This window comes from Neolamprologus multifasciatus, chromosome 2 (genome assembly GCF_963576455.1).
Source record: "Neolamprologus multifasciatus chromosome 2, fNeoMul1.2, whole genome shotgun sequence".
Taxonomy (NCBI): Eukaryota; Metazoa; Chordata; class Actinopteri; order Cichliformes; family Cichlidae; genus Neolamprologus; species Neolamprologus multifasciatus.
In genome coordinates, this window is record NC_140440.1 from 18,018,748 (window position 1) to 18,039,420 (window position 20,673).

A 20,673-nucleotide genomic window follows, 5' to 3' on the forward strand; every position below is an offset into this window, starting at 1 on the left:
TGCAGCTGGGGTAAAAATAAACACACACTGTTTGAGTGTGTGGTGCATATCTTAAAATATATATTTGTGTTCCAAGTGAAAAGCTTCCAAACACCAGTTTCAGCACAACACATATAAACAGCTTCCAAATGCATATGTATGTGTTTGTGTCATACCACTATGTGAATATGTTTACCCCTCCAATCCTTTAAAATCTGCAGAAATCTTTTTCTGTTGCATAATTATTTCTTTATTTTTGGAAGATTTTCTATCAGCACTAAGATTCTAAAATCAATGAGAATGATTTAATTATTGATGTTTATGCAAAATCACTGGTTTGTCCCAGTAGCCGAGGTTTCCTCTGAGCAGCGAAACCAACATAACGATAACAACATTTATCTAAATAAACAAGAAATGAAGATAGTGGTGGGACTTCATAAAATATCTGTGGTTAAATGGCTTTCCTCTTGTAAGAGGTATAAGAAAAAAACTGACTTTTAAATGCTATTAATGGGGATGTTAGACAATAAAATACAACAATCCAGAGTATCTTAAGAGGTTTCCACTCTCAAATGGAAATGATATATTTCCTACCAACAAGCTGGGAGAATTCATCATGGTTTCTTCATAGCTGAATATCAGTCCTGCCAACGGGCATCCTAGTTAGATGTAACTAATTGGCTCTTCCACTTTAATCTCCTCCCCACTGCTCGAGCTTCTCACCCTGTCCTTGAGGGTAAATGAAGGAAACTCCTTCCTTACACATATATCTTATAATCTTATTCTTTCTGGACTGAACAGCCTGTGCAAACGTGCCCAGGTGTCCTTTAGCATCAGTTTATATTACACACCAGGTTATGGCAATAATACAATGACTTTCACTCACAGTTCATTACATACAGAGCTTTGTAAGGACTACTTTGCTTCATAAGGAGCTGGGAAAGAAAACGATTGGAGATGTTTCATCTCTCATCCAAGAGGTTTCTTCTGTTCAACCTAAAGCTGGAGGAGAGTGCCGGGTATTTAAACATAGTAGGATGTGTCCCTTAAGAAGGTCATTGACACACTATTAATCATGTGGCTTGAAACGCTTGAAACGAAGTGTGTAAAACACAAAAAAACACAAAAAAACCAGTTAGGGCGTGGATCATTACCACCAGAGATTTCATGTGGAGTCACAGAGAGATCCCGTCCCACCCTGTCATGTGACATGTTTCTCTGACAAGTTTCTCCCTAGCTGGTGTCTAACTTTCTCTCCTTTGCATCTTCACTGATCTGATGAAGACCTAGCAAATAGCAACCAGATAATGCTTGTTTTTAGTATCACTTATGTGTTGATACAAGACTGGTTTGTCCCTTGAGTTAGCCTTTTTATTTAATGCTTTAATGATGATACATAGCTGAATAAAACACATTCCTGTGAAAATGATCTGATTGGTGGACTGCACTTTGGGTGATGAAGCAGAATACCTTCAGAAAGCCAAAGACATTGAAGAAGACACCTTAAAATGACAAAGGGCTCCTAGAAGCTTCATTTCTTGTCTTCTGTGAAGCCAAGAAATGAGGAGTGGCTCAAGACTTTAGTTTGGTACTTTATGAAGCCTCTATCCAACCTGTGTCCTAATGTAGAGTTCTCTAAAAATGGATATCTCTTGGCATAAGGCACTGGGAGATGTGTCGAGCCACTGACTGACTGTGTGTATCTTTGTGCAGCACCATCTGAAATTAAGTCTGACATCTAAGTAGGCACGTATCCCCCCAAAAATTCATGAACATATTGCTCCTGGAGTTCTCCTCTATTATAGGACCACTCAGTGCCTGTGCTCCTACACTGGAAGATATTTTTCATGGGAACTAACTTTGAGCTACCTTAGTTTTTTTATTCCACTTACCGTATTTTCTGGACTACAAAGCGCACCTGAATATTAGCCGCACAAGCTAAAATCAGGGGAAAATCCTGTTTTGTATATACATTAGCCGCACCTTACTAAAAGCCGCAGGTGTTTCATTGTTGACTTATCATATGTAAGAGAATATGCACGGGAAATATGCAAGGGAATTGTCAGGAAAGAGATGGCTGTTTGGAGACACACCCCTTTTATTAATATTTTGAAAAATAACTTACGGGTACATATTTGCATAACTTTTTAGGTATATGTACAAGTACCGGTAATTACAAGTACGAAACATGTACTGTGCTTCATAAATGAGTAACAAATGTAGTACATAACCATAACCTACAGCACACCAGAAAAATAGATTCGGCCTACCTTTTAGGCTCAGGTGCAGTGACATGACTTTAACAAGAAGAAAAGTCAGTCATTCACCACCATCTTTCTCTTCTTCCTGCGCACTAAAACCACCAAAGTCCTCTTCTCCAGTGTCGGAAACGAACAGGCTCAGGATGGCTTCGTCATCCACTCTCCGCTTCTCTCCTTCGTTGTCACTTTCAAAACCAAAGAAATCCTCGTTGTCAGTGTCAGAGTCGAACACCCTCAGAAGGGCCGTGGCGGTGTCCTCCTCTCCATCATGCAGCACTCCAGCCCTTCAAAATCCGTTGGTGATCGTGGATGTTTTCACACTTTTCCACGCTGTCAGAATCCACTGGTGGAGTTGGGCATAACTTGCTTTTCGCAAGTTTATCGCCGCTCGTCATCCACGCCTCTCACTGAACGCATAGCGCTACTTTGAAGTTTGTTTTTCGAGCTACTTCGTACGGAACTATGTTGCCTGGCGGACGGACATGTGACCAACATACCACTCTTGAACCCTGATACTGTGTGTCTGATCACATGCCCTTCCGCCAGGCAACGTAGTGCCGTACAACAGCGGAACAAACAAAACAAATCCTCTTACGATATGACAAAAATCATGGACAATCCATATAAAAGCCGCACCTGACTAAAAGCCGCAGGGTTCAAAGCTTGTGCAAAAAGTAGCGGCTTATAGCCCAACAATTACAGTACATGTCTCGCTGCTGTCTAACATTTTCTTTGACATTCAGTCTCCTCTGGCCTGCTGTTATTAAATGCCTGTCTGAACTAGACTGTTACATCTTCAACCTAAGACCGAGACCACTCACCGCAGAAGTATAGTCCACCACCTGCATTAGCTGAATTTAAGTAGGTTTCAAATTATGTGTGTCTGCACAGTGACAAAGATTGTGCAAGAACAACTAAAATGAGCATGAAAGCGCGAAAGTCTGAACAAAGAATAAAAATAAACTTCTCAGAAATCTGCTGTCTTTGTTCATGGTGGACGTTTGGGCTGAAGAGAACTGGAAGCAAAGGTTTTCTTCAGGCCACTGGTGTTTCTTTTTGTCAGTTACACAAGCAGGCAGCTGCCAGATTTAGCCCCCAGTTTGTCTGCTGCTCACTTGAGAAGCAGTGTAGTTGTATAACCACTTTTCAACTATTTAAGTGTATTTCTAGTGTACGTACACACTCAACTGTACCTTCATAAGGCAACTACCCAAGTCAAGGGCCTTTTTCACCTGCATGGCCGCTGTTCTCCCCTCTTCTTCTTCTCGCCAACCTACACTTTGTAGCACAAGGGACTATAACAGTCCTTACAGGAAACACAAAAGTCCACACTTTATGTTTAGATGCAGCTTTGTTTATCTTCTCATTTCTAATTCAAGAGCATTATGTTGTACTGTGGTGGATGCACCATGCTAGAACTTTTGTTTGCTGCACTTGGGGTAAGATTCAAAGTAGAACTGCGAAAGGATACCAGATGGCCACAGGGTACAAGTGAGAGGTGTCACTTTATTCAGTGGTTTTTATGTCTCAATTCAACATGATACTCTTTAGCCATCACAAATGCATAATTCCAGATTTATAACTGAGGAGTTTTGCTATCATGATCCCTCACGAGTGATGTCAGGAAAACAGTGAATGAATCTCAGATAAAAAAAGAGAAGAGGGAAAGAAATGAGAGTCATCCACAGTAATTTTGTCCCCTGAGAGGCCAGCGTCTTCTCTGTGAAAAGATGAGTCAAGGGTTTAAACAGTGGTGGCTGTGAAAAAAGAGCGGCCGGCAAGTGGAGAAAGAAATTTGAGTGGAGCCATAACGTGAGTCAGAGATGGATAATATGTGGGTCATGACTCCATGGTTTTCTGTGAATCTGTCTCTTCCTCTTCATTACTCACATGACCTGATCCGACTGGTTGTTTCAAACAGACTCAGCACTCGCTGACTGGATGGATGGATGGCTAATTGACTGGCTAACTGATGAATGGATGACCGATCCAGTGTCTGAATGAGTTTATTCTGGGTGGATGGATGATGATGATGGATGATAGACTGATGAATAATCAGGGATGCACAGATTAATGGTTAATGAAGAACTTAGCATAAGGTCAACACACATCAATAAATGAATCACCAGATAGTCTCTGCTGATATCCAGCATCATCCAGCATCTAGTGTTATAATTTGTCTCTTGTTTAGTCAAAGATAAACATTATGTGTTAATTAAAATTACAAACTTCTCTCATTAATTTGCTACAGCTTCATCTACAAGCTCCAGTCACAGTACTCTGATCTAACTGAAACTAAAAGGGGGGCGGGGGATCCATGCAGACAGTTTAAATAGTTAAACAGCTAAAAGTCTATACTAATTTTGTTCTGTAGCAGTTTTACTGATACAATGAACTCTATGAAAAAGATGTCAGTTTCTTCACTTCATATTGTAAGACCTTAATGTTAGCATTTTGATTTAGTTCATCTTAGCATCTTAGCTAATGTTCATTTTAGCTGCTGCTAGCATGTTGATTAGCAAGCTGCATCCATGAAATAAAATAAGACAGATTTTCACTCACCAAGACTGTAAGTCAAGGATTTTAAAATTGTGTTAAATTCAGATCCTGGCACTTTAACGCTAAATATATTTTTCCAATACTGAGTACACTGCTGAAAGTTTAACAGTGATGTAAACACATTTTTTTTAAATTTCCTTTTTCCCTGATTAGATGGAATGGTAATTTTTTTCAAACAAGTTAAAGCCAAAACACATAACTCCTGAGAGTGCCTTTGGGTCTAACGGAGCAAAATCATTTGTTTATCTTATATTTATTTGTTAGCGTTTTTAATATGGGGGTTGATTAGAATTCACTTGTGGGTCTAGCTTCACCTGGGACTTTGGGGAGCTGCATTTCACACTTGGCCTTGGCCTCATATTTCAGCATCAGATGTTGCTGCGTTAGAACCCAATCCTAAGACTGAACAATCAAACTGATTAACATGTTGGATAAAGTTCAGTCCCTACATGCTATAACATTCCCATTCCCACCTGAATCCCATTATAATATAATTGTTTCTAATGATATCATCATAATAATGATGTATTACCTTTATGGTAAAGTTATTGTTAAAAGACAGAAGCCTTTAAAGCCCAGGAGTCTCTCTCTGTGACCAGTTTTTTATGAAATCTCACGTATATAAAGGGTTCTTATTTTAATACCTAATCTTGTGGCTTCATTTTGGGATTATATGACAAGATATGCATTGTACCTGTGTCGATAGCACATACTGTTAGAAAGGGAAAGTATCGTTTGGAGTACTGGCTGAATTCTGCATCTTTGTATAAAGTTCCCGTGACGTGTGGTTAATGGGTACTTGGCTACAGCAGGCCCTTAATTGTCACCATTAATGCGGCCATAATGGCTAATGACTGAAAAGTATGGTTATGATATAGCTAGGGTATGGGAATTACTGGGGTCATGGTTATAAAATTAGACCTCAACCCTCCAGTTTACATAGAGGATTCTCAATGTAAAATCTTCTTATAGTACTTGGCAGTAGCTACAAAGTGGAGAATAACACTTCTGTTCAAATAAAAACATGCTGTAGTGCATCAGCTTTATACAGAGGAACAGAGGTAAATGCCAAATTGCAAAGTGCTGTGATTTCCCTTTCTATTTTCTGATGTGCTCTCTTTTTCTTGCTTAAGATAAATAATTTCCCTCCAGTCAAGCCTTTCCTGCTACAGGAGTTTACTCAGGTATTGTAATGATTCAATCTGTGCCATATTTCTCAGCAGCATACGATACCTCACCGCGCAGTCTGTTGGGGCTTCCATCCAAGTGTTAATGTAAATGCTAATGCCACGAATTGGCAGAATGAAAAACCAATTTCAACTGCAAAACGAAAAACATTTGCTTCAGTTTCAAATGTTTGGTGTTTTTGTTAAATAAAGTCAGAGACATAGGCTACTGTAAGACTTGCCCATCATACCTTCCTAAGATGATGGCTGTTCATCTCTGCCATTGCTTGTATCGTATTTCTTGTGTGCATTAGACTGTAATCAGTGTCAGAGTTCACTTCAAGTCTGCCATGCAGTTGGATGGAAACTTGCTTTGTGCCAGTTTGCTGCAATGGCTAAAGGAGGGGGGGGGGGGGGGGGAGAGAGAGAGAGAGAGAGAGAGAGACAGAGAGAGAGAGAGAGATTAGTGGGATGCTGTCCCTGGCTGTGAGGCCCTGACCTGTCCGAGGACAGCAGCCCTGTCCCCTCTCTGCCCTTCACCATGGAAGAAAACAGGCTACTAAAGAGGTAGAGGGATAGCTCATTAGCAAGGCACTGCACACATTTCTCTTTATTCCCTATCTTCCTACATCGCTCCCTCGTTTGCCTCTGGTGACAGGTAGCCATAAGTGTATCAATTTCTCATCAGGGAAATAAACACTATGATTTGTCCACATGTGGCACTCAGGCGGGTACAAACACCTGAACCCAGGGTGACTAAAGCGGCCGTCATTGTGTGGCTGTGAAATAGTAAAGTGAAAACACCGTGGCAGGATGGTTGGCATTGCTGGAGATCAGTCACCCGCATCAGCAAATTGCTTTCTATTTGCCTGAAGGTGATTTTGATACACAAGGGCAAGAAGAAGGACAAAATAATGGGGGAAATGTTTTCAGCAGTAAAGGTGGGACATTTGGTTGAGGAGTAAATGACAATGGTAAAATACATGCTGACAGCACATAGTCAAGATGTTTTTAGGAACCTTTTTTTTAAAACTGAATTAGACTTTGTTTGTGTTAGCTTATTTATAGCCACGTAGTCCTCAGAGTATTTTGTTAACACAGAGATTGCAGCAGAGATTTTAGCTTCTATAAGTTGCAAGTTGGAGTCATTGTGGATCAGTCTTGATCCAAAACAACTCCCAACATCCCAGCTGCTATGTCATGTGAGTCCTCTTTAACTGATAAGGACTGAACTGTACTGATGGTGCTCTTTCCCAGTCATTTGGTGTGAAAGTATTTTTCATGCTTACACTGCTACTTTAAAACTTGATATTCATAAAACTGATAGCTACATGGTACTAGAGATTTAAGGGTATAAGAGTTTATTTGCTAACAACGCTAGATCCGCTTTACAGACGTTTTCTGGATGAAGTTAGTTTCACTGACTCATCGACTTGTATTGGATTACTTTTAAGTTTTACAGTTTTCAACAGAGGAAATAGACATGGACACATTGACAGAAGAGGTAAATAATAGACTAACAGCCTAAACTCACTGCATTTGTTTGTCCTACAGCAGCCACCGTGGCTTGAATTATGCACTCAAATTGAGCTGGTAAGAAAACAGAAGTTGGCTGTAATCTACTGACATGAAAGTCATGAGATTTTACACACTGTACCTTTGAGTCCAAGCTTGTGGCAACTGTTTTTTCTAAATTTTCTATTTACTGAGATCCCCCTGTTGTCATTGGTCATGTTTTTCTTTAATGAGACAATTAGGACATTTTTTTAGTTGCTCAAAAATCTACCCAAAGCAGATTTAAGCAGACTCTGTTTTCATTTTCACACATGAGTTACAGCATTAACTTTGGTCACCGACTTTTCTACTCTGCATTTAGTGCAAAAATTGTGGTCCACCCCTGAATTAATTTAGGTTGTGCACCAAACAGAACAAGCAAACATTATGCTGTTTTTTTGTTTCCATGTATTTTTAAATCTATTCCTTTAACCCCGAGGTTGCAATCATTTCAAAACATTTCAAATAAGACTTTCTCCGTCTTCCCCATTGTATTGTGTACTTCTTCTCCGGTCTCTCCTAGTTTCATCCCATTTTTACCCAAATCCTTTTGTAAAAGGCCCATTGAAGCCGTGTCATCAGCATATTTAGAAAGACTGTACTGAGACTTTTAATCTAGAGTTCATTAAGCTACAGGGGAAATAAAGCTGTAGATAACGGGGATCCCTGCAGAGCTCCCTCTGCTAACGAGGCTTTGTTCAGACATACTGTAGATCCGCTGAAACAGACACTTTGTGCTCAGTTTAACAGAAGATCTGTGATCTACACAATGAAGCATCTGTTAAAAGCCAGGTGTGCAAAATGTCACTTTTTTAATTTAAGAACGAAACTTGTGGCTGTTAACAGATAAACATTGTCACAGCTGCATAATTTGTACCATGATGAGAAATACTCACATGCCACGGGGAATACTTAAGTATCTGGTTACATTTAGGTTGAAGGTTTTATTGAGGTTTTTCAGGATAAACCTGATAAACTGAAATGATGAGAGAAAGAGGAAAAAAGGAGAGATTGTTCAGCCTGTCGGACACAGACACTTTTTATCTTTACTCGCAAAAATGGAAACTGTTATCTTGTTTGCTTTTTTCTTATTATTTAAATCTTGGTTGTTTTACCTCTGCAAAGCCTCCATTACACCATTTCAAATGAATTACTGGAAAAAAGAGAGATGGAAATAAATAGATAGTAACACAAAGGGATATAATAAAGGTAGCAACGTAGTCAGAAAAAGGCAGGAAATGAAGGCAATATTTTCCCTTCCTGGACGACATAATGATGTTGTATTAAATCTGAAGGCAGAAGCCAGAAATTTCCAACCTGTTTTTTTTTTTCCAGAGGAGAAACAGTATTGCACCGTTTACCTGTTTATCACACTGCTTCGAGTTTTGGTTGATTACTAGAGTAATAAAATGACAGCAACAATTAATACTGAAGCGTTTTCAAAGCCAAAATAATCAGCGATGTGTTGGGTTTATTTTGGTTTTTATTTTGCAGAGACACAAAATGCCAAACGCAGAGTGCATCGTGCACAATGAAGAAGTGTGGGATGTTCATTCACAAGATACAGTGAATGAACATAGCTGGTAAATAGCTGGTATTTTATTTGAATAATAATAAATCAGCATTTGCACTGAGAACAGATGTCAGAAGCAGATTTGTTTCTGTCACAGTGTCAATCTGTTGTCATCTAATAATTTCCTCAACAAACAGAATGCATAAAAGCTTGTACACAGTAATAACAGCAATGCTTAGGGAGATAAATTAATGCTCTCAAATGCACGGCTACAAATTTAAATGATGATCAACTAGTTTTCTTGTGGCTAAAGCAATAACACCTGCAAATCAGTCTCTCAGAGTCATAAAATCTAATAGGAAAAAACAATTCAGTGAATCTGATTAGAAATCAATACAATATGACATATTTTTAAAGATCACAAACAGTAATTTCTTATACAATTTAGATCTATTAATTGTTATAAGTGATTGGAAAGGCACAGTTTATTCTTCTGGTTTCTTTCTTTGTGAAGTACTACTTTCAAACTTCACTGTTTTGCAGCTATAGTAATTAACTGTAATATAATTTAAGTTTTTGGTTGTTAAAAATGGCAATAGGTGCAAAACTGTTGCTAATATTACTGTAGCACATTCAAAGCAACAAGTCAGAAAATTTAAGCAGCCACAAATTTTACATCTGCACCATTTGTTGTCGTCGATAAAACGCACACAGAGGACATCAAGCTACTACAAACAAGACCAAGCGCCTCAAATCTGTGCCACACAGTGTGGTGCAGTTTAAACGCCCATGTATTCTGTATGTTTTGCATGGGGCGACACATATTTCGGATTAAATACCTCTCTTATATAACACTAAAGCTTAAATACCATTTGTTGAAGCCTAATACTGTAAAATGTTATGTAACATTTAGGCTAGAGATCTTCTCTCACTACATTTGGGTTGATTGGCAATTATGCTGCTCATTAGGAAGAAGCTAAAACGTCTTGCCATCCAAAAGAAAAAACTTTTACATTTCTTGTCCTCTCTCTGCAGCCCCCTGTTCCCCCTTTCACACAGAAATAGCTGAAATTTAATTAAAGGTCCAGGTGAACATTTGTGTTTATAATACTGCGTTAGCTGCTGCCTGTCTGGCCCGCCAGCAAAAATTTCATTAATTTGGCAACTTCTTGTCCCCAGCTTGCATATTATATGCACGCATACACACACACACACACATACACACACACATATCCAGTATCACTTCCGAAAGGACAGAAGGTACGATTATTTTAGGGTAATCATGCACATTAAAGGATTCATGCATGAAAACTGTTTTCACATAAACTAAAAACCATCATCTTTCATAAACTCTTGTGAGACTTACATGAGTCTGAACTGAAGGGCAGACTTTAAAATATTTGGATACCAAAATGTGACTCAACTCAGCAAATAATATAGATATATAATATAGATATAAGAGTTTACTCTGTGAGACGTTTCTTTTTAATATAGAGTCAGGTAATGTAAGCACCCTGCTGCTACAGTGCCTAAAGATAACACATTTAAAAAGATATGAAGTAGCTTATTGGGAAACATGTAGACCTGCTTTCTGTCCGAGCAAAGATGTTCCTCAGATGGTAATTTAGTTTCCTTTAGCCTTTCCACGTTGTCAGTCAGAGTTTTGCACTAAAAAGAGCAGAAATAATGACGTCATCCTGGTGACCTGGTGAAAGCTGAACAGATGAAGACCAGAAGTTTGGGAAAACCAGATTCAATATTCATTGAAACTGGGCCCACTGTTCCTTGTTTCCAGCACTTGGGGTGGTCACCTGATCTCCCCAACCAATGAATCCTATCCTCTCCCCACATCCTTTTTATGTTAGCAGTGCAAAGGTGTAGTTGTGAAGTTTTGAGGGCATAAATAAGTGATATCTGCTCATCTATTGAAGAAGTGTGCCATTGTCGGAAGCGAGGATTATTCACCTGCGTCTGTGTGAGTATCCTTATGCACTTAAAGAACCACCATGTGGAAAGTAATTACAGACACAGAGAAATAAAAGGTAGGAAGGAGATAAAGAGAGAATAAACGATGTTGTGGCAGAGAAAATTGTCAAGGATGATGCATAAAAGAAAAAAAGCTAAATAAAAAAAAACAATTGAAGTAAAGAGCAGGAAATACAAATGAGCCGAATGACATATCACAGAGAGAGAGTGTAGAGTGTGATTCTCTGCCTGCACATTAAACTGTAATGCATGCAAATGATTTCGCAGCATTATGATCAGGAGATTGTGTAGAACCTTTTGCAAGATGTTACATTATCACCTTAATTATAAGCCTTGCAAGTCGTAGCTCATGTTCTTCCTCCTACAACAAAATCATCAGCAAGTGTTTCTGCTGTCTTTGTTCCACTTTCCACGTTTCCTCTCCAAAATCTGAAATATTCATGGATTTTGAATTTCCCGCAAGCTCACAAAGTAGCTACCAATGCTGCCGAGGGTTTGTCAGCATTGTCAAAAGCCTGTTGTAAATGTTTGAGAAAAAAATATTTAAGCCTGTGTCATAACCATTTTCACCCCTGCCCTCTGAGAGTGAATGATTTCCACATTCAGATATGCTACCTTCATCTGCTGTGAGAGGCGACTGCTGACCGTAATCAACCCGACAATCACTGCTCTCACCGTCAGTGCAAATGTGTTCTGTTGAACTTTGACACCTGCTGTAATGGAAAAATCAGACAATAAATCAGTCAGTATTACACAGTGACTGTTGTATAAATGGTGCTTTGCTTGTTGACTTTATATCAGTAAAATATAAACACATTCATCATAGATTCATTATAGAGTGGATGGAGTTCTTAAAAAGGCAGAAATAGTCTCACTTTAAGGCTTTAAATGGGATGACTGAGTCTTAAAAATCCCCATTATCAAAGTTATTATCATAAATTTCCAATTTGGTTTCTTCCTGGTTTACTCTCAGATGAAGACAGAGTTGGTTGCATTACACACCCTGTTTGTGTTGTGGTGCCTCAGTTTTGTCCCAGGATTTTGAATTTTGTTAGATGTTGGACGTGTAGTCTGTTAGTGTTTCATAGAGTTTGGTATTTATACTTACCGGGCATTTTATTGGCTACATCTTTCTAAAGGTTGGAGCCCTTTCAGAACCACATTAATTCTTGTGGCTGAAACATGTCTCTGAGATTTTAGTCTGTATTGACACGATAGCATCACACAGCTGTACATTCCAAAAGCTTTACCACATCCCAAAGGTGCCCTGTTGGATTGAAATCTGGTTTCAGTACAATGAACTGTCATGTCCAAGAAACCTGGTAAGCAACAATACTCAAACAGGTTGCTCAGTTGGTACTAAGGGGTCCAAAGTGTGCAAAAAAATGTTCACTTATCATTACCTGAACACCTGCAGCATGAACCAATCACACAAGGCAGGACAGATCCCTGCTTTCATGTTTTCGTTCAGAAATCGAGACTCATCTGACCAAACAGCATTTTTCTAGTCTCCAGTTTTGGTGATTCTGTGTAAATCCTCTGTTTCCTATTCTAAGCTGACAGGAGTGACACTTACTGGGATCTTCTGCTGCTATAAACCATCCACTTAGAAGGATTATGTGTTGTTCATTGAGAGGCTGCTTATTTTAACTGCTTTTTGAGTTTTTTAGCAGTCATTCATGTCTGCCCTCCGCTCACTGTATATTTTGTCTTTTTTGGACCATTCTCTTGGTCCTACAGATGATTGTGTGGGGAAATCCCAGTAGATCAGCAGTTTCTGAAATACAAGCCTGTCCCCCAAATTCAAATTCACTTTTGGACCATGGCTGCATGACTGCATTGAGTTGCTGCCATGCGATTGATTAGATAATTGCATTAACAGTTGAACAGGTATATCTGATTGTGTGTTGTTTCTTATTTCCTTATATCCCTATGATATTATTTCATATATGTGTTTCCTTGCTGGTGTAGCCCGTGTGTCCCTAATTTTGTGCATTCTGGATTTTGTTCATTGTGCTTTCCTGAGGAGAAAAATGTTGGACTTTGTGACAACAACCAGCCGAAAACGCTAAACGGTCATCAAAAAAGAACCGCACTCCACGCAGCAGATTGTGACACAGTTTGTTTCACTGCAGACACTTCATTTCCAAAAAAGTTTGTTTCTTTGTGTGTTTTAACACAAATTTAATTAGCTAATCTCAGAGGGAAAAAAAGTGTTTTCTATTTTAAAAAAAAACATATTTTCATATAAAAATGGACTTTAATTAAAATTTAAGAAATGATTAATGCGATTTATAAAAGTTTTGAAAATGGCATTCTAGCTCAGACTCGGCGTTGGGACGTGAACAAAGTAAAAAAAGAGACGACCTGACTGATCTGCTTTCTGTGTACACCTTAAATATTTCAGCTGGCATGAACTACACATGCTGACAGAACAACAGTCTTCAATTCCTAGTTGAAATTTATACATGATATTGAATTCATTACATCATCAGTCAAAATAACCAGAGATTGATGAAGAAGCGTGTCAAAGCTCAGAGCAAACCCCCTGAGCTCTAATGAGTTTTCCATACCATTGAACCCTGCAGATGTGAGTTTGCGTTAATGTGAGATTAGTGCGTTTAATTTCAGAACCAGCACAGAAGATAGCGAGAAAACATGAAGAAATGAGCAATTAATCAAATCTATTATTTTGCCTTTTATTCATCTGCTGATGTGAAATCCATATTTGACTGAAATAATACTGATGGCAAAAATACTTATGTGAAAAGTTTGTGCGTATCATTACACAACTTTAGACATTTCTTATAAGATGGATAATAATCGAGTGTTACGCATGCAGATAGAAGTGCATTATCAGTTTGTGTATCTAAAGGACTGAAGGCACAGTAGATGTGAGTATTTAAACTACATTTTGACAAGTTTGCACTAAATGTCTGAGTCCCCTTCTAAAACATACATTTCATTTCTTTAATATCTGTGTTCAGTGATGCACATTACCAAACATAACTGTAGCTAATCAAACAGTTATCAGCACATAAACAACACAGGACTTTGGGGACCTTTGTGATAAGGTGGGCTGGCTTGCATTGTGTGGTTCCCTGATTAAGGCCTGAAACAATGAATGTTTTATACTCACAATAAATCAAAACCAAGAGGCTTGTTGTGATGAATCTGCAAATAATTATCTCCTTAACATTGTAGCGCTTTCAACATTTAGAGCAAAGGCATGGCCCATAAAACCAGAACGCAAGCTAACTGTTTTCATCAGCACCGTTTCTACCTGCGTCCTGGAGCTATTTACAGTGAGAACACACTGATGAGCCAACTCTGCACTGCCTCAGCGCCAAATGGGAGAAAGACAAAGTTAGCCTCTAGATGTTAAACGTGTTTCCTTAACTTCTTTCCCCATGAAGACAACATGTGATGACCTCCCCTGTACCCTTAATGATACATTTTGATACCTGAGTGTATATTAAATAAAGATGCAGTGTGACAACCATCACTATCCTTTCCAAAGATCACTACTTAGGCAGAGACCACCCTCACTAACTTGTGGTGCAAACCAGTCCTTTTCTTCTATAAGCAGGTCTGAAATATGACAGAAATCACTCAGTTCAGAAAAAAAGTTCAAGAGTTGATCCTAGTAGACTGTCAAGCTGTAAAGAGTTAAAGAATAGGTGACAGCTGAAAACAGGGCAACTGCATCGGATCCAAAATCAGGTATGTCAGGTTTAAATACTGACGGCTGATGATGATGTCTTTAGCAATGGTGAATTCATTGGTTCTGCAAATCCTTTGAAGTTGTTGACATGGTTACTATATTGCATATGTTTTGCAAACCTCAGAGGTGGGAAGTAACAAAGTACAAATACTTTGTTACTGCGCTTAATAGAATTTTCAGGTAACTGTGCTTTACTTGAGGAGTTATTTTTCTGACAAGGTTTTACTTTTTCTCCCTACATTTTTAAACCAATATCAGTACTTTCTACTTTTAAATCATATTTGTTACTTTTGGTTTAAGATGTTTTAGGACATTAAGACATTAGCATTCCTAGTCACCACAGGTGGAAAGATTGGTGAAACTATAAGTTATTGCAGCTGCTTAGTCTCTGTGGGCTGAACTATGTTCTTGGTGATGGTTTTTTGCAGTGAAACAATCAATGAGTTCCCAGTGTTAACATTGCAGTGGACGAGCAGTTGTAGCCTTACAGTTGGAGAAAAAAGCGACAGATTTAGACACGATACAGACAGGCAGTCAAAAAGATAGACAGGAAGTTAAGGATACGAAAAAGCTCACCGCCTCTGAGTGATTTTCACTCTCTCCTCAGCTGTATAATTTAGGCCATCTGCCACAGCCACACAGACACAAACACCTCAAAGACACCACGCGCGCGCGTGTGTGTGTGTGTACCTGGATAATGATGGCAACAATGGGTTTTTTTTTTCTTTTGCATCTGTGTCCTACACATACACCTGTGTGACTCAGCATTCTTTGCTAATGATGACTCTGATGTGCTGTGAACAGACACACACACACACACACACACACACACACACACACAGATTTTCGTTGTATTTGTTTGGTGAAGGCATTTTAATTTTACTGTGATTTAATTTCACAAGTGTAGCCAGCTCTAACAAGCAACAGATTATTACCTCAGCTCATCTTATTCCAGGTTTTTTTACAGGTATTTTTGTGATGAACACCTGCCGCTGGATTCTTATTGACACATGAAGCAAAGTGAAAGCCTGTGAACTGTAAATATGTGTCAAAAATACCACAGCAATGCAGCCAAATAAGTTTTACTTGCTCTGGTTTTGAAACACACTCAGTAATGAATGCCTCTGGAGCTCAGCTATTGATTCTGGTGTGAATCTTTTAAGTTGTTATTTACAGGACTCCTTTTTTTCATAGCATAAAATTTGCAGGTTGGACCTGCATACACTTTAAAAGACAACTCTAGCAAAATGCTTCAGACATCACCAGTATCTCACTTTGAGGTTTACTAGCAAATAATTTTAGCTATTTTTCACATTAGGCACCAAAATGAAGAAAATTCTTTAGCGCACATTTCCTGTCCAATGCAGCAAAAAATGCTGGAAGTAACCATCAGGAACTATCAGAGTAAGAGCATGCAGCACTTGAATTTCAGGCTGCAAGGATGTGCAATGTCCAATGCAAAACAGATGCTGTTTACATCTGACTGTTCAAAGTTCCACAGTGAACAGATTCATGTCAGTCCACTAAAAATTGTTTTTTGATTTGGAGACAGGAAAGCAAGTTAGAGTAGAAAAAGTAAAAGGTGATTTCTGGAGTTTCAACATAAGCACATAAAAACATCCATCATGCATTTGCCTAAGTACATTGTGTGTATCATTTTGATCAGCATTTGAAACTATGTTTACATGTCTGTTCATCAGCTTGCTATCTTCTGCCTGTTCAGGAACACTGCAGAGCTTCCTTGTGAGTTCCCACCACCTGCAGATCAATGGAATGAGGTGAAATCATTAGTGTAAAATGGGAGCTCCACATTGTGAATACAGTTTTGATGTGGGGGTTAAGCGGTGACATGTGATGTGAAAACAGTGTCCTGTTTGCCTTTTTTGTAATGTTTGGTGCAGCCAAATTCACACAGACTGCTGGAATTACATAGCTCTGCCTTATAAGATTTATGAGTTATGGACTCGCTTTAATCTCAGTAACCTCTTTTTTGCTTTGCACGGCTCACAATTACCGAGTGCATCTTGAGAATCATTCAGTTAAATTATGCATCAATAACTACGATGGGAGTAATTACCTTAAGCTAATTCATGCTTTCAGGCTTGAATTTTGCACACGGGTCACTTAACACATCAGCATTTCTCAAAGAAGAGTTTTTTTTTTCTAATTGGTGTCTGAGGGAACGGCTTGCAAAAGAAAGAATGAATTACTAAACCTTACTTACAGCTTAGACATCAGCACCTTATGATTACAATAAAAGACATTTCAGTGTGCTCACTATGGCCAACTTGGTTCACTCCTGTCCAAACACACAAAAACATACATGAACACAGCATATCTTTGTCACTCTATCTCATGTCTCACGTGCACACACACACACACACACACACACACACACACACACACACACACACACACACACACACACACACACACACGTGCATTCAGGCAGTGGTGGTTAAGTAGATAGTGCAGTGTCAGCAGTAGTGACATGTTATTAGCTGGAAGAGGAGTGCCTTTTGACATGTGGCAGTGTGTGTGCTTTTCATTTGTTTGGGTTCCATTGCAAGCAGACTGCTGACACTTCATTAGGGCTCCACTACAATGTGTGTGTGTGTGTGTGTGTGTGTGGTTGGCTGTGAGAGAGAGAGAGACTGACAACTGCAGGCTCTGTAATCACAATATAATGGCAAAGCTGCACATAATCAATGATTACACATAATTAAAATGGACAGAAGAAGAGGGCAGGCAGGTATACAAGTAAGATGGAGAAAAAAAGAAGCTTGTGAGGAAGCAGTCACAGCCAGAGAGAGAAAGAGAGAGAGAGATAATGGATGCTGAGCGATCATTACTGCTTCCATAAATGTAAAGTACTACAGTTAGACTAGTGGGCTATCACCCATACTGATGTAAATTCTAAGTGCTTCAGTCATGCTAATTTGATTGCACTGACAGCCATGACAGAGACGCGGATGCAGAGAACATTATCCATATGATAACTGACTTGGCTGGCACCCTGTGGGCTTATTAAAGTGCTCCCCGTACAATTAGCAGCGATAGGCGGCGAATGGCAGGTTGATATTTGCTGCAGAGCCCCAACATGGCTGCCACACAGTTTCATTAAGGTTGTGACAATCAGTGTTATACATGTCATTTGCATAGACAGCCAGTGTCAGCGATAATGTTACTGTTAAGTGGTGCTGCAACGTGCAGGTTATCAACGCGATGGTCATGTCAGTGGCTGATGCTGAGGCCATTAGGACAGTGCTTTACAGAATTAGACGGTGCAACAGGCAGCTTGTTACGGTAAGTGCAGGCAGGAAGAGATGCAAGCTATGGTACTATTCATGTTTAGAGTGAAAAAACTGACACGTTGACACCTGAAAAGACACTCTCTCTGTGTCTGAGATTATGTCACAGTGGTGGGTCTGCGACCTGGTATTTGTGTTTCAGGGTTTGAATTAATATTCTTTGATTATTGTTATTCATGGTTTTGGCTTTTAAGCTCAGTGATCTTAGTTCTCCCTCCTTCAGTGTTAATCTGTGATTTAGTCTCTGTTCCCATGTCTACTCTGTGCCTTTCCCCCATGTTTCATGTCTCTATGTTCCCGATGTCTCCGCAGTCACTGTGTTAAGCTTGAGTGTCTTGAATCTGGGTTTTGGTCTTTGTGTTTCCTGTTTTATTTTGATAAGGCCTTCTCCAGTGTTCAGTGTATTCAATTTTGCTTCCTCCTGGTCTCGTTATGTCAGATCAGTCCCAGCTGTGTTTCCGTCCTGTTTCCCATTCCCTCGTTACTCCCTTGTGTATTTAAGCCCTGAGTTTTCCTGTCCGTTGTCCCATTGCACCCTCTCAATGCTGTGTGGTTTCCTCTGTGCTCCTGACAAATTCCTAGTTACTTGTTCCTGGTTATTTTTCTAGTTTGAGTTTCATGTTTCTAATGGTGTTTTTTTTTTTTTATTCAGCGTTAAAGTCTTTCCCAGCATATAAAGCCGTCGCTCTAAGTTTACCTTTCCGTCTATGGGTCCTACATTTGGGTCCCTCATCCTGCCTGCCACAGCACAGACCTTGACAGATTAGGCTTAAAACTTTCCTTTTTGCTAACTCTTATAGTGAGGGCTGGATCAGGTGACCCTGGATCCTACCTTAGTTATGTTGCAAAGGGACTAGGCTGCTGGAGAAGTTCCCATGTTTCTTCTTCACTCTGGCTCTCTTCTGCAGTGTGTCTTTTGTCCTGTCTCCCACCCCTCACCCCCAACCAGTCATGCTGGCCCCTCCCTGAGCCTGGATCTACTGGAGGTTTTTTCCTGTTATAAGGGAGTTTTTCCTTCCCACTGTCACCAAGTGTTTGCTCACTGGGTCATGTGATTGTTGTTTTTTTATAGTAGGGCCTAACCTTTCAATAATGAACTGAAATGGAGCTCCCACAGTTAACTTGCACTAAAAAGTAAACCCACAAATGTAGCCTATGTGTACTATGAGTGTAGAATTTGTGTTGTTATTTAGTGTTTAGAGCTTTGGAGCTCTCAGGATTTATCGTCTGTTATGGCTACAACAAATAACATACACAACAGTTCATATAGCAGTCAAGCTGACCTCAAATGTATTTATTCATTTATTTTTACATTAAATAATTAAATAGGGTGTGCAGCAGAGTGGTGCAGTGATTAGTGTAACGCTTCCAGCTCTTCAAAAATCACAGACACTCAGAAAGGTTGGCTTTTCACGATTTATTCCTGCAGAAGACATAAAACACACTCAACAGGTGTCTTCTGATGGTACCAGCAATTGTAGCTCCCTCACAGTGCAAGCGTGCGCTGTCTCGACAGACTTACAATTAACTTTTTAATGAAGAAAAGATGGAAAATAATAATTTCTCCCATTTTTCAGTCTGTCACACTTAACTTGTATACAAAAAAAGAAATCTTATGACTAATAAAATACATTTCTCAATCGTATAAAACAAAATAACAGGATAACAGAAGTATCACCGGCTAAACATTTTCCTCTAGTGGACAAATTAACAGTAGCGCATTACATTTCCACTTGCTTGTGCTTTACAGATAAAATGACTGTTAACAAGCTCACGTAACAGGTGTCTTCTGATGGTACCAGCAATTGTAGCTCCTACAATGTAAAACAACATCACAAAAAGCACAGAAAAACAGTAAATCCAAACACATTTCCTGCTATGCGCAGCAACCACTAGGGGGCTGACAAAAGCTTACTGCCAAAGAGCATAAATACGGCAGAAACACTGTTTAACAGCAACCAGCCTTTGTTTCGGTTACACAGAAACTTTCTAATATCAATATGAACCTATATACATCGACATGTACAACTTATGTAACAACATTCACACCAGAAACCATAAAAATGCCAGAGCCTTTCATTACAGAACTTACCCTCACAGTGCAAGCGCGCGCTGTGAGGAGCGGAAGCCTTATCAGCTTCTAAACGTTAGAGTGAGATCCGGTTTCTGGGTTTTCAAAATAAAATATAATTTAAAAAAATGATAAAATTCACACTTAAAATAATAATTAAGAACAGGTAAGTGCATGTTTTTCAGATGTATTTTTAGCTCCGTTATATTAGCACTGTCACCTCACAGAAAGAGGCTCTTTAGCTTGAATTCACAGCTGTATGTTGTGAACATTGTGACGTCCTCCCACTGTCCAAAGACATGTGCGTTATGGTGATTCTGAAACAGCTGTAGGTGTGAATGGTTATCTGTCTGTGTTAGTGTTACTACAGACTGACGATCTGTCCAGAGTGTACCCGGACTCTTGCTAAACGACAGCTAGGAATTTAATTTTCATTCATTTTAGTTTCATGTGGCTACCAAATAAGGACTTGTAATGCAGAGTTACAGTTGTGTCATTTCAGTCAGTGTAACCTGACACTGCAACCACAGCAGAGGTTTCAAGCACATT

The 20,673-nt window shown here is 39.2% G+C and overlaps 1 protein-coding gene across 4 annotated transcripts in view; it reads left to right on the forward strand.

The window, feature by feature from the left end:
- il1rapl2 (interleukin 1 receptor accessory protein-like 2) overlaps positions 1-20,673 on the forward strand; it is a 518,624-nt gene that overhangs the window by 238,199 nt on the left and 259,752 nt on the right. The window lies entirely within an intron of this gene.